Here is a 12,572-nt window from a genome sequence, read left to right as displayed (position 1 = left end):
CCATTGCAACTGCTACTATTTCCTCCCTTGCTTCCAAAACAATATTGAGATAAATCTCATCTAGCCCGGAATTTAGCAGCCTATGTTCATTCCAACATTGAAAAAACACTTGTCCATCCTCAAACAATTCTGAATGACTCTTACTTAATTTGAAAAGAGCTTTTTTCACTCATCGTCATTGTACAGAATGCAAATTAGCATTCCTGGATCATTACTAACTGCAAGACTTATTATAGTCCCACTTCATAATTTATCACTGCACATTAAAATTTCAACATTTAAGGTAATAATGTAAGGAAATTATGCACCTACTTTGTTCTTACTGCCAATTCCATTCTTTACCTTTCTTCTGTTACTGATGTAATGCCTAAGAATGATCTGAGTTCTACATTTCTTTGATTTTGCAATTGTTCTTACATTTTCTTTGGCTGATTGCAATCAGTTTGCATCAACTTTTAGCCCAAGATAATCCATCATTTTCTGTACAAATGCACGCTTGGAGCTTTTCATTTTATTTGCATAATTGCATGAGCATTTTTAATATTTGAAGCAATTCTTGTTTGGGGTCCTTGTGTTTATCAGGTACCATCTTGATTCTACATTTTTATTTTATTTTATTTATTTCTTTATATAGTGCAGGACAGGATCTTCTGGATCAACCTGCCGCATCACCCAGCAACCCCGCTATTTACCCCAGGCTGTACAACAGGACAATTTACAATGACCAATTACTCTATGCATGGGTATGTCTTTGTAACGAGGGGAAAAACTGGAGTACTTGGAGGAAACCCCCAGGTTCACAAGAAGAATATACAAATTCCTTATAGACTACATCAAAATTGAACTTTCAACTCCAACTCCAGCACTGTAATAGTCACGCTAACTGCTACTCTACATTTTGAAGTGGTGTTAAAGATTATTGGTGACAATTTCATGCCATAATACAGTTCTGTAGATGAGTAAATACATAAATGTATTGATTGTCAGATACTATTGACTTTTATCCATGTTCAGCTGTACATTTGCACATGACAGATCTTGATTGGTGATTACTTTGGTTCCTTACAGCTCAGCATATAAATCATATGGAGGAAGCAGTAGTACACCTTTTTGTCAAATCCTTAGTTCAATGGCATCATTCACCACATTTTCCTAACATATTTCTGTCCCCTTCTTCAACACAGTCAAAGCTTATACTAGTTTGGCTTCTAATATGGTTATTTTTATACCAGTTTGGGTATCTAAATATTTCTGCATGCTTTCCCAACAGTTTATTCGTGTGATTTCTTTCGAGCTCAGCTTTAATTTCTCAAGATAACCTTGGTGTATCAATGTTGGGTCAATAAGTATAATCACGACAAGCATTCACAGTCCTGTTTGACTCTTTGAATATTCCATCTGACGTAAGTCTGCAGTAGTTCACAGTTCAGTAATGGTACTTGGTTGAACTTGGGCACATATCCTTGCCTGAAATGGACATCACGTTTATTTCCAGTAAATAAATACACTGGCCATTTAACTGAAGCAACACACACACACACACACACACACACACACACACACACACTCACTCACTCGTGTTTGTGATTCTGACCATTTAACTTTATGTTTATCTTGAACTGTCTTCTGCTATTATCATTGATGGCATAAATGCTCTATTAGTTCGATTATCCATTGTTCATGTTGTCTTCAACTCTGTGTTGATATTCCTTGTGACTTCCTGCTGTGAAAACCACTTCTCTTAACAGATTTCACTAATGGGATTGTTTTGGTTTACTACTGTGATTATGTTTGTTCATTTACTGATACAGTGCAGAATAGGCCCTTCAAGGCGCACCACCCAACAACCCCCAACTTTACCCTATTCTAATCATGGGACTATTAACATTAAACAATTAACTTATCAGTGTGTCTTTAGACTGTGGGAGGAAACTGGAGAACCCAGAGAAAGCACATGAATTCCACAGGGAGGGTTTCAATAGGTACATTTAATGTCAGAGAAATGTATACAATATATATTCTGGAATTCTTTTTCTTTGCAAACATCCACAAAACAGAGGAGCACCCCAAAGAATGAATGACAATTAAACATTAGAACGTCAAAGCCCCCCCTCCCCAGTTCCCCCTCCTATGCACAAGCAGTAGTAAGGCAATGGTTCCTCCCACCCCCACCAGCAAAAAACATCAGTGCCCTCCACCGAGCACTAAAGCGTGCTACAAGCGTCAATAAAGACAGTCTTGCAGTACCCCAAAAACTACTCGTCCACCCAGTAACTTGACATACCACAAGCTCTCTCTCCCTAATAAGGGAAAAAGAGTTTTCCCCATTTCATAGCAAGTGGGGAGATGTAACAAAAAACTCGTTGATTTGCAGTGTTAAAAGTCTGTTGCATCGCTTTTTCCAAGCTCTGTGCCCAGAGAGTCAGCCCCAGAAAGGTGCAGCTCTCTGGACACACAACCCCCAACAGCTAACCCGCTGCTACCGTTGTAACATTTTCTCCTGCGATGGTTCAGTCAGGGCCACCGGCCTAGAATCAGCATGTTTCCAGAGCCATGAAAATCCGGAACCCTGAAGTCTTGCTCACCTTCCAGGCCGTATCCTTGGAATATTAAAAACCGGCTGGTTGTGAGGCCCTGGGAGCAGTTCCCAATCCCGCAAAGAACCGAAGTCAGAGTGTAATTCCAGGTCAGGGTCTTCAATAGAACCTTGAAAGAACTATCAATTATAAAAAGCCGTTTAGCACCAGAGACTCCTTACAGAGGATGCAGTGATTGAACTTTGAACTCCAAAGCGCTGAGCTGTATTAGCTGTAATTTTGCACTTCCGTGCACAATTCAAAATAAAATTGTGTCTCCTCAATTTTTTCACTTTTCATTAGCCATTATTTTGTATGATAAAACCAATGGTCTCAAAAACTATTTGTTTCCTTCTGTCAATCTTCAATTTTAAAAAAACTGTTTACAGGGTTGTCATGCTAGACTGAAGGTTCTCACCTGAGAGGATTTTGCTAGTGACATTCTTGTGTTGTGATAGACAAAACCTGGAAGAGTATTGTTTGACTGCAGTGCTGTGATTTCTGATTATTCTTCTTTGATGTCAATCTGTCTAAATGTGGGTGCATCTTCTTAAAGAGAGACCCTTGCAAAATGACTAGCTTGGATTTATTTTTTCGCCACAAGTCACAAGAAGAACGCCAATATTGGCTATGCTTCTCTGCCTTTCTTAATGTGTCTTTGTCTCTATAATTTCTCTTCTCTGGTGAAAAAGTTTGTAGTTCAACACTGTTATCCCCTCAAAACTAATCATTAAGCTACAAGACCTAAGCTTCGATACCTCTTTGTATATCCTCGACTTCCTTACATGCAGATCCTAGTCAGCACAAATTGCAAACATTGTCTACATCACAATCACTATTAGCACAGGGGTTCCACAGGGCTGTATGCTTTGACCTCCCCCCCCCACTCTACTCACTTTACACATATGACTGTGAGGCTAAGTACAGTTCCAATGCCATATTTATGATAACACTATGTTGTGGGCTGAATCAAAGGTGGAGACGAATCAGCATACTGGAGGGAGATTGAAATTTGGTTGAATGGTGCCACAACAGCAACCTCTCATTCAGTGTCAGCAAAACCAAAAAGCCAATTATTGACAACAGGAGGAAGACATTGGGGGTTCCATGAGCCAGTGCTTGTTTGGGGATTGGAGGTTGAAAGGGTCAATAACTTTAAATTCCTGGGTGTGATTATATCAGAGAATCTGTCCTGGGACCAGCACGTGAGTAGCATTTCAAAAAGGCACTGCAGAACCCTGTACATTGAAACATACAGTGAAATGTGTTGCAACGCACACAAAATGCTGGAGGAACTCAACATGTCAGACAGCATCTATGGAAATGAGTAAACGGTTGACATTTTGGGCTGAGGTCCTTCTTCAGGACTAGGAAGGAATGGATAAGATTCATAAATAAAAAGGTGGGGGGAGCAGAAGGAGGCTAGCTGGAAGGTGATGGGTGAAGCCTGGTGGGTGTAAAAGGTTAATGGCTGGAGAAGAAGGAATCTGATAGGAGAGGAAAGAGGGGGCCATGACCTTGCCCACCAGGAAGTTCTGCTGTCAAGTCAAATCACTTTTTATTGTCATTTTGACCATAACTGCTGGTATAGTACACAGTAAAAATGAGACAACAATGGATGGCTCTTGTGGCGGATGTAGCAGAGGTGCTCGACAAAATGTGTCCCCAGTTTACAATGGATCTCGCCAACGTTGAGGAGGACGCATCAGGAGCACCAGACGCAATAGAGGACTTCAGCAAATTTGTTGGTGAAGTGTTTCCTCATCTGGAAGGACTGTTTGGGGCCCTTAATGGAGGAGAGGGAGGAGGTTTATTGGCAGGTGTGGCACTTAGGTCACTTGCAGAGATAAGCGCTGGGAAGGAAATTAGTGAGGAGGGACTAGTGGTCAAGGGAATCGTAGAAGACAATAGGTGCAGAAGTAGACCATTCAGCCCTTCGAGCCTGCAGCGCCATTCTGAGACCATGGCTGATCATCTACTATCAATACCCGGTTCCTACCTTGTCCCCATAACCCTTGATTCCCCTATCCATAAGATACCTATCTGGCTCCTTCTTGAAAGCATCCAGAGAAGTGGACTCCATTGCCTTATGAGGCAGCGCATTCCACACCTCCACAACTCTCTGGGAGAAGAAGTTCCTCCTCAACTCTGTCCTAAATGACCTACCCCTTATTCTTAAACCATACCCTCTGGTACTGGACTCTCCCAGCATCTGGGACATATTTCCTGCCTCTATCTTGTCCAATCCCTTAATAATCTTATATGTCTCAATCAGATCCCCCCTCAATCTCCTTAATTCTAGCGTGTACAAGCCCAGTCTCTCTAACCTCTCTGCGTAAGACAGTCTGGACATCCCAGGAATTAACCTAGTGAACCTACGCTGCACCTCCTCCACAGCCAGGATGTCCTTCCTTAACCCTTGAGACCAAAACTGCACACAATACTCCAGGTGTGGTCTCACCAGGGCCCTGTACAAATGCAAAAGGATTTCCTTGCTCTTGTACTCCATTCCCTTTGTAATAAAGGCCAACATTCCATTAGCCTTCTTCACTGCCTGCTGCACTTGCTCATTCACCTTCAGAGACTGATGAACAAGTACTCCTAGATCTCTTTGTACTTCTCCCTTATCTGAATGGTGTGGAGCTAGGTAATAATCTGCCTTCCTGTCCTTGCTCCCAAAGTGAATAACCTCACACTTATTCACATTAAACGCCATCTACCAAGTTTCTGCCCACTCACCCAGCCTACCCAAGTCACCTTGAATTCTCCTAACATCCTTATCACATGTCACACTGCCACCCAGCTTAGTATCATCAGCAAACTTGCTGATGTTATTCACAATGCCTTCCTCTAAATCATTGATGTAAATCGTAAACAGCTGTGGTCCCAATATCGAGCCCTGTGGCACCCCACTAGTCACCATCTGCCATTCCGAGAAACACCCATTCACTGCTACCCTTTGCTTTCTATCTGCCAACCAGTCTTCTATCCATGTCAATATCCTCCCCCCAATGCCATGAGCACTGATTTTACTCACTTATGTGGTACCTTATCGAATGCCTTCTGAAAGTCAAGGTACACCACATCCACTGGATCTCCCGCGTCTATCTTCCTGGTTACATCCTCGAAAAACTCCAATAGATTAGTGAAGCATGATTTGCCCTTGGTAAATCCATGCTGGCTCGGCCCAATCCTATCACTGCTATCAAGATATGCCGCTATTTCATCTTTAATAATGGACTCTAGTATCTTCCCCACTACTGATATTAGGCTAACAGGGTGATAGTTCTCTGTTTTCTCCCTCCCTACTTTCTTAAAAAGTGGGATAACATTAGCCATTGGCCAATCCTCAGGAACTGAATCTAAGGGACATTGGAAAATGATCACCAATGCATCCGCAATTTCCAGAGCCACCTCCTTTAGTACCCTAGGATGCAGATCATCTGGACCTGGGGATTTGTTAGCCTTCAGTCCCATCAGTCTACTCATCGCCGTTTCCTTCCTAATGTCAATCTGTTTCAGTTCCTCTGTTACCCTATGTCCTTGACCCATCCATACATCTGGGAGATTGCTTGTGTCTTCCTTAGTGAAGACAAATCCAAAGTACTTACTAAATTTGTCTGCCATTTCTCTGTTTCCCATAACAATTTCTCCCAATTCATTCTTCAAGGGCCCAACATTGTTCTTAACTATCTTCCTTCTCTTCACATACCTAAAAAAACTTTTGCTATCCTCCTTTATATTCCTAGCTAGCTTGCGTTCATACCTCATTTTTTCTCCCCGTATTGCCTTTTTAGTTAAGTTCTGTTGCTCCTTAAAAATTTCCCAATCATCCGTCTTCCCACTCACCTTAGCTCTGTTATACTTTTTTAATGCTATGCTATCTCTGACTTCCTTTGTCAACCACTGTGGCTACTTTCCCCCCTTTGAATCCTTCCTTCTCCAGGGGATGAACTGATTTTGCACCTTGTGCATTATTCCCAAGAATACCTGCCATTGCTGTTCCACTGTCTTTTCTGCTAGGGTATCCGACCAGTCAACTTTGGCCAGCACCTCCTTCATGGCTCCATAGTCTCCTTTGTTCAACTGCAATACTGACACTTCTGATCTGCCCTTATCCCTCTCAACTTGCAGAAGGAGTGAACTCCATGAAAAGCAGGGTGGGGGGAGGAGGTAAAGATATGTTTAGCAGTATGATCCCTTTGAAAATGGTGGATGTTGCAGAGAATGATGTGTTGGATGAGGAGGCTAATGGGATGGTAGGAAGGACAGGAAGAACTCTTGTGAAATGTTTTGTTTGCATCAACAGCCAACACAATCTGAGGATGTACTGGGGCAAGCAGACTATTCTCAGTTTGTTGGGTTTCACTAACTCCACCATCTTGACAGGAAGAGTGATACAGTTTTTCTCGAGAACTAAACTTCCATTTGGTGGTTTGGAAGCACTGGTTTCATTTGATTTCTGAAAGCTAATATTATTTTTCTATTGCTAATCTATACGTCTTTGTTATTTGATACCTGAGAACATGGTGAGTAACATCTTCAGTTTAGATGTTTACTTCTGAAATACACAGAAAATACTGCAGGAACTCAGCAGGCCAGGAGGCATTTATGGAAATAAATGAATAGTGAAATTGGGACAATTTTATTTCTAGTTTCTGCACTTTCACCTTGTTGTTGCATGGATGAAATCACCAGAGAGAGAGTTATTGGTAGATACAAAGCAGCTTCTTTATTTGACGAAACAAGGTACAACAGACATACAGAGACCCTTTCGGTGGAAAGGTCTGCTGCCCAACGTGGGGCTCGATATTTATTTGCTACACACACAAAGGACCATTTCATATTTACAAAGTATAGACAATGCTTTCTTTTGAAGCTACATACAAACTTCACACCTCCTGATTACATCCATCCTACTGGTGCCAGCAGCATCAGGACTGGTATTCAGGAATCCATTGTTCCAAACTGAATCCACAATACACTTGTTTGGTATTTTACATGCTTAACATGAAGGACGTCGATATTTACAAAGTATAGATAATGCTGTCTTTGAAACTGCATGCAAACCTCACACCTTCTCATCAGCAGCGTCTGGACTGGTATTCCGGTATTCACTACTTTTAGAAAGTGCATTGTTACAAATGGACTGGGATTCTGATATTCACAGCTTTTAGGAAATGTATTGTCAAGGAACAAAAGACTGGTGGTTGAAGCCATTTACTATGTGTTAATGACCTAATCCCAAAAAGTACTCTAACACACCTCAGCTTCCATTACTCTTTATTTCTCATTATTCTTCCACACTCTTGTATCTTATGCAGATATTTCACTTACACATGCACAATTTGAACTCCCTTGATAGCTGAGAGTGAAGTTTGCATGGATTACTCAAATATAAAGAGGCTCAAGGATCTACTTGTATTATGCTTCTACCTGTTTCTAGTGTTCATTTTCAATGTCCCATTTCCCGTGCACCCCCCCCCCACCAACTACCAACATCCTTCTTCCCAACGCCTCGCATAATAACACAACTCTGTCCATTTTCATCTCTGCTTAGTATTGCAGACTTGTGAAGTGAACGAAGACCAAGGGGAATTCACTTCATCTTCTACTCTTGGCAGAACGCCAGAGATAAACACATTGATTATTTATAGCCATCAGTCCCTAGTAATGTATATCATATTCAGAAATAAGGAGAGAAAAGTGCCTGAGAGGGACAGACCTGAAGTCATTTGTGCTCCTCTGCATGTAAGCCTAATCAGATATCATTTCTCAAATTATTCATTAATGAGGAATGCTAGCCTGATTTATATGGTCAGCAGTGAATACACTGACCCAGTCATTTAGTACTTAACCAATTTACAATCCCTCAGTGTTTTTTTTTTGCACTGGAACTTTATGTAATTAGAAATATGAAAAGGTGTTGGACAATTTATAATGGACTTGCATAGTTATGGGAGCATGTTATACTTTGCCTCCACAATTTGTTCTATTAACAGGGTATAAGTATTTTCACAATACAAGCTGGATCATATTCAGAATGCAAAATGATGGGGAAAGAAAGAGCATTAAAAGAAAACGATAATGTACATAAGGGAAAAGAATTGCACTTCCTTTTCAGCAAGCCGATTTCCCATATATTCTTCAAGGCCTGTGGAATTATCTACAGTAATTTTAAAATAACGCTGTTTGAAACTATACTTAAGTTTGAATGAATCCTAATATCTTATGATGCATTTTATGAGTATATGTCATTAAGTACAAGCTCATGCCATTCTATTATTTTTAAACCAAGTTTCTCAGTAACATGCAAGAGGAGGAGAGCAGCATTCACAGCAGCCTAATGATTTGCAAATTAAACTATATAAGTAAAGATATGAGGTTGCTATCTGATTTTACTTATTAATATTGGTAAACACTGATAACCTTGCCATTACTTGTCAACAACTTCACGAATTGTAGATGGGTGGATTTTTCCTTGATCCAGCCTGCTGCTCAACTCAGATGAGACACTGTTACCGAAAGAAGCTGCAGAAGGTTGTAAATCTAGTTATCTCCATCTTGGGCATTAGCCTACAAAAGTACCCAGGACACCTTTAGGGAGTGGTGTCTCAGAAAGGCAGCGTCCATTATTAAGGACCTCCAGTACCCAGGGCATACCCTTTTCTCACTGTTGCCATCAGGTAGGAGATACAGAAGCCTGAAAGCACACACTCTGATTCAGAAACAGCTTCTTCCCTTCTGCCATCGGATTCCTAAATGGACATTGAAACTTTGGACACTACCTCACTTTTTTAATGTACAGCATTTCTGTTTTTGCACATTTTAAAAAATCTATTCAATATATGTAATTGATTTACTTGTTTATTTATAATTATGTTTTATTTTATTATTTTTTCTCTCTGCTAGATTATGTATTACATTGAACTGCTGCTGCTAAATTAACAAATTTCACGTCACATGCTGGTGATAATAAACCTGATTCTGATTCTGATGTCAGAGGAGTTTCTGTATCTTGGTCTAGGCATTGCATCATGAAGCATCATCCTGACAGCATTTTGATAATTAAAGATAATTAAATACCTTAGAGGAGAGTTCAAGTTCTTAAAAAAAATAATAAGTGATAAAATCACAGACCAAAGGACCTAGGGTTATTTAAAAAATTTTAAGGTTAAGCAAATAAGGTGCAAGAAGCAACTGTTGGTCCTTCCCAGGTTATAAAAGCCCAACTTGTGTGCTGTGCATATATACATTAAAGCACTTGGGAGACTAACTTGGGTTGGTTTGCTAGCTGTTCCAGGGTTACAGGCATCTTCTGTCACTTGGTGACTCGATATGTGGCCACATTTCTGATTTGTGATCTGCCTGGGTTACAAAAGGCTTACAAGAACAGAACTCTGTTGTAAACTGGGTGGATCCTGTAAGCTACTTACATCTTCTTGCTTGGGTATTTGATATCAAGAGTCCATTTAAATTAATTATGTTTGCACTGTCCACTGCCCCTGCAGAACATATTCCAAAAATAATGAAATCACATTGCAATTACATACACTAAAGCAGAACATCTACTAAATTGAATAAAGGAGGGTATTTTACAAATCAAATTATTTGATGGTGTGGCAATTTTGGTAGCTCTTAGATGGCTTTAATGAAAACTTGCTTTCTATGTTATAAATTTAACAGTGGGATCTTTAAAGAAAATTACTGCAGAACTGAGATGTGTTCAACAATACTTTAAAAATACAGCATCGATTCATAAGTTAACTGCATCTATAATACAAATGAGTGATACTGATAAGGTTGCTTGGTGACCTAACAGGATGGTGTAAGGATACTCTCAGGAATCTTCTTGTAATTTGTAGTATATTTTTTGAAAGCCACTGTACTACTGCTACAAAGCAATAAAGTTCATGACATGTCAGTGATAAATTTGATTCGAATTCTGAGTTCCACTTCAGAAGTGTGCATCAAGTATGGATTGCTTATGGCAAAAGTAAACTGCAGCACAACTAAAAGCAAATGATACATTTGGTGTATAATAACTCTATGCCATATAATTAACCAAACAGAGAACATGTTTGAGCTTCAGTTTCCTGGAAAATATTAGGCAAATAACTTGGTGGTGCAGCAGTACTTTAGGTTTTATAAATATTTTGGAAAAAGTACTGAGCTGCTGTCCATTAATTATAATGCTACATTTTGTGATGAGTTGCTACACATGAGGCTGCTTAACAAGTTAAGAGCCCATGGTATTTCAGGAAAGATACTATCACAGATAAAGCAGTGACTGGTTGGCAGGAGGCAAACAGTGGGAATAAAAGGAGCCTTTTCTGGTTGCCTGCTGGTGAGTATTATGTTCCACAGGGGTCTGTGTAGGGATTGCTTCTTTTTACAGTATATGTCAATAATTTGGATGAAGGAATTAATGGTTTTGTGACGATACAAGCTATTAGACGATAGAAGGATATGTGGAGGTGCAGGTAGTTTTGAGGAAGCAGAGAGGTTTCAGTAAGATTAGGAGGATGGGCAGATGGAATACAGTGTCACAAAGTGTGTGGTCATGCACTTTGGTAGAAGAAATAAAAACGAACTATTTTCTAAGTAAAAAGAAAATTCAAAAGTCTGAGGTGCAAAGAGACTTGAGGGTCCTCATGCGGGATTCCCTAAAGATTAATTTGCAGGTTGAGCCAGTGGTGAGGAAGGCAAATGCAATGTTAGTATTAATTTTGAGAGGATTAGAATATAAGAGCAAAGATGTAATGTTAATGTTCTATAAGGAACTGGTGAGGCCTCATTTGGAACATACTGAGAAGTTTTTGACTCCTTATCTAAGAAAGAATGTGCTTTCATTGGAGGGGGTTCAAAGGAAGTTCACAAAAATGATTCTGGGATTGAATAATTTATGTGAGGAGCTTTTGATGGCTGTGGGCCTATAATCACTGGAATTCAGAAGGGTGGGGGGGATCTCATTAAAAGCTATTGAATATTGAAAGGGAAGATTAGGAGAGGATGATGGGGGAGTGTAGAGCCAGAGGACATAGCCTCAGAATAGAGGAACATCCATTTAGAACAGAGATGAGGAGGAATTTATTTAGCCAGGGAGTGGTGAATCTGTGGAATTCTTTGCCACAGGTGACTGTGGAGCCCAAGTCATTGGGTATATTTAAGATAGAGGTTGATTGATTCTTGATTAGTTAAGAATATGGGGAGAAGGCAGAAAATTGGGGCTGAGAGGGAAATGGATCTGCGTGATGAAATGGTGGAGCAGACTCAATGGGCTAGATGGCCTAATTCTGCTCCTATATCTTATGACCTTATGGCCTTATTTTATTAGAACATTATATCACCTCTAGGATCTATGTGTTATATAATTTAAAATAAACTTTTTCAAAATTATGTTTAATTTATGAAATTTTGATAGATGAGATGCTAGATTTGTGTGTTTGCGGTTAGAATCATGATGCAACATGTTTCATCGAGTATAAGATAAGGTAGAGCAAAGAGAATGGGGAGTGTTTAAATGCTATTTGATTATTTAATTTTGTCTCTTTATAGAGTAATAAAGGATTATGTATGGAACAGTGAAGAATAAATACTTGAAGATGAAAAGAGCAGCAATGCAGGAAATCTAAACTAACAGCAGAAGGTGCTGCAAATAGGCAGTAATTCAGGCTGCATAGACAACAACGTCAGAACTGAAAGGGAGGCGAAGGAAGCTTGAAAAACTGCAGAGAGGGTGTGGTGGGGATATATTTGATATGGGCAACCTGGTTTAACTATGGCGTTAAGCTGTGTACAATGTAATGTGGTCAGTGAGTCAATTTAGGCAGTTATAGGGTGAGAACATAAAGAAAGTAAGCTGTTGAGTAGAATGTAGAGGTTGTGAAGTCCAGTCCACTATGATAAACTCCTCCTAGCCTGAATATTTTCAACATTTTCTATTTTTGTTTAAATATAAATACTTTGCTAAGGAATAGTAGGCATAAAAATTGA

General features: G+C 39.8%; 1 protein-coding gene across 1 annotated transcript in view; it reads left to right on the top strand.

Moving 5' to 3' along the window:
- Window positions 1-12,572, top strand: part of nrxn1a (neurexin 1a) — a 1,764,001-nt gene that overhangs the window by 175,332 nt on the left and 1,576,097 nt on the right. The window lies entirely within an intron of this gene.

The sequence above is a fragment of the Mobula birostris genome, chromosome 8 (assembly GCF_030028105.1).
Source record: "Mobula birostris isolate sMobBir1 chromosome 8, sMobBir1.hap1, whole genome shotgun sequence".
Classification (NCBI taxonomy): Eukaryota; Metazoa; Chordata; class Chondrichthyes; order Myliobatiformes; family Myliobatidae; genus Mobula; species Mobula birostris.
The sequence above is the reverse complement of the archived record's forward strand: the minus strand, read 5'-3'. Positions and strand labels throughout refer to the sequence as shown.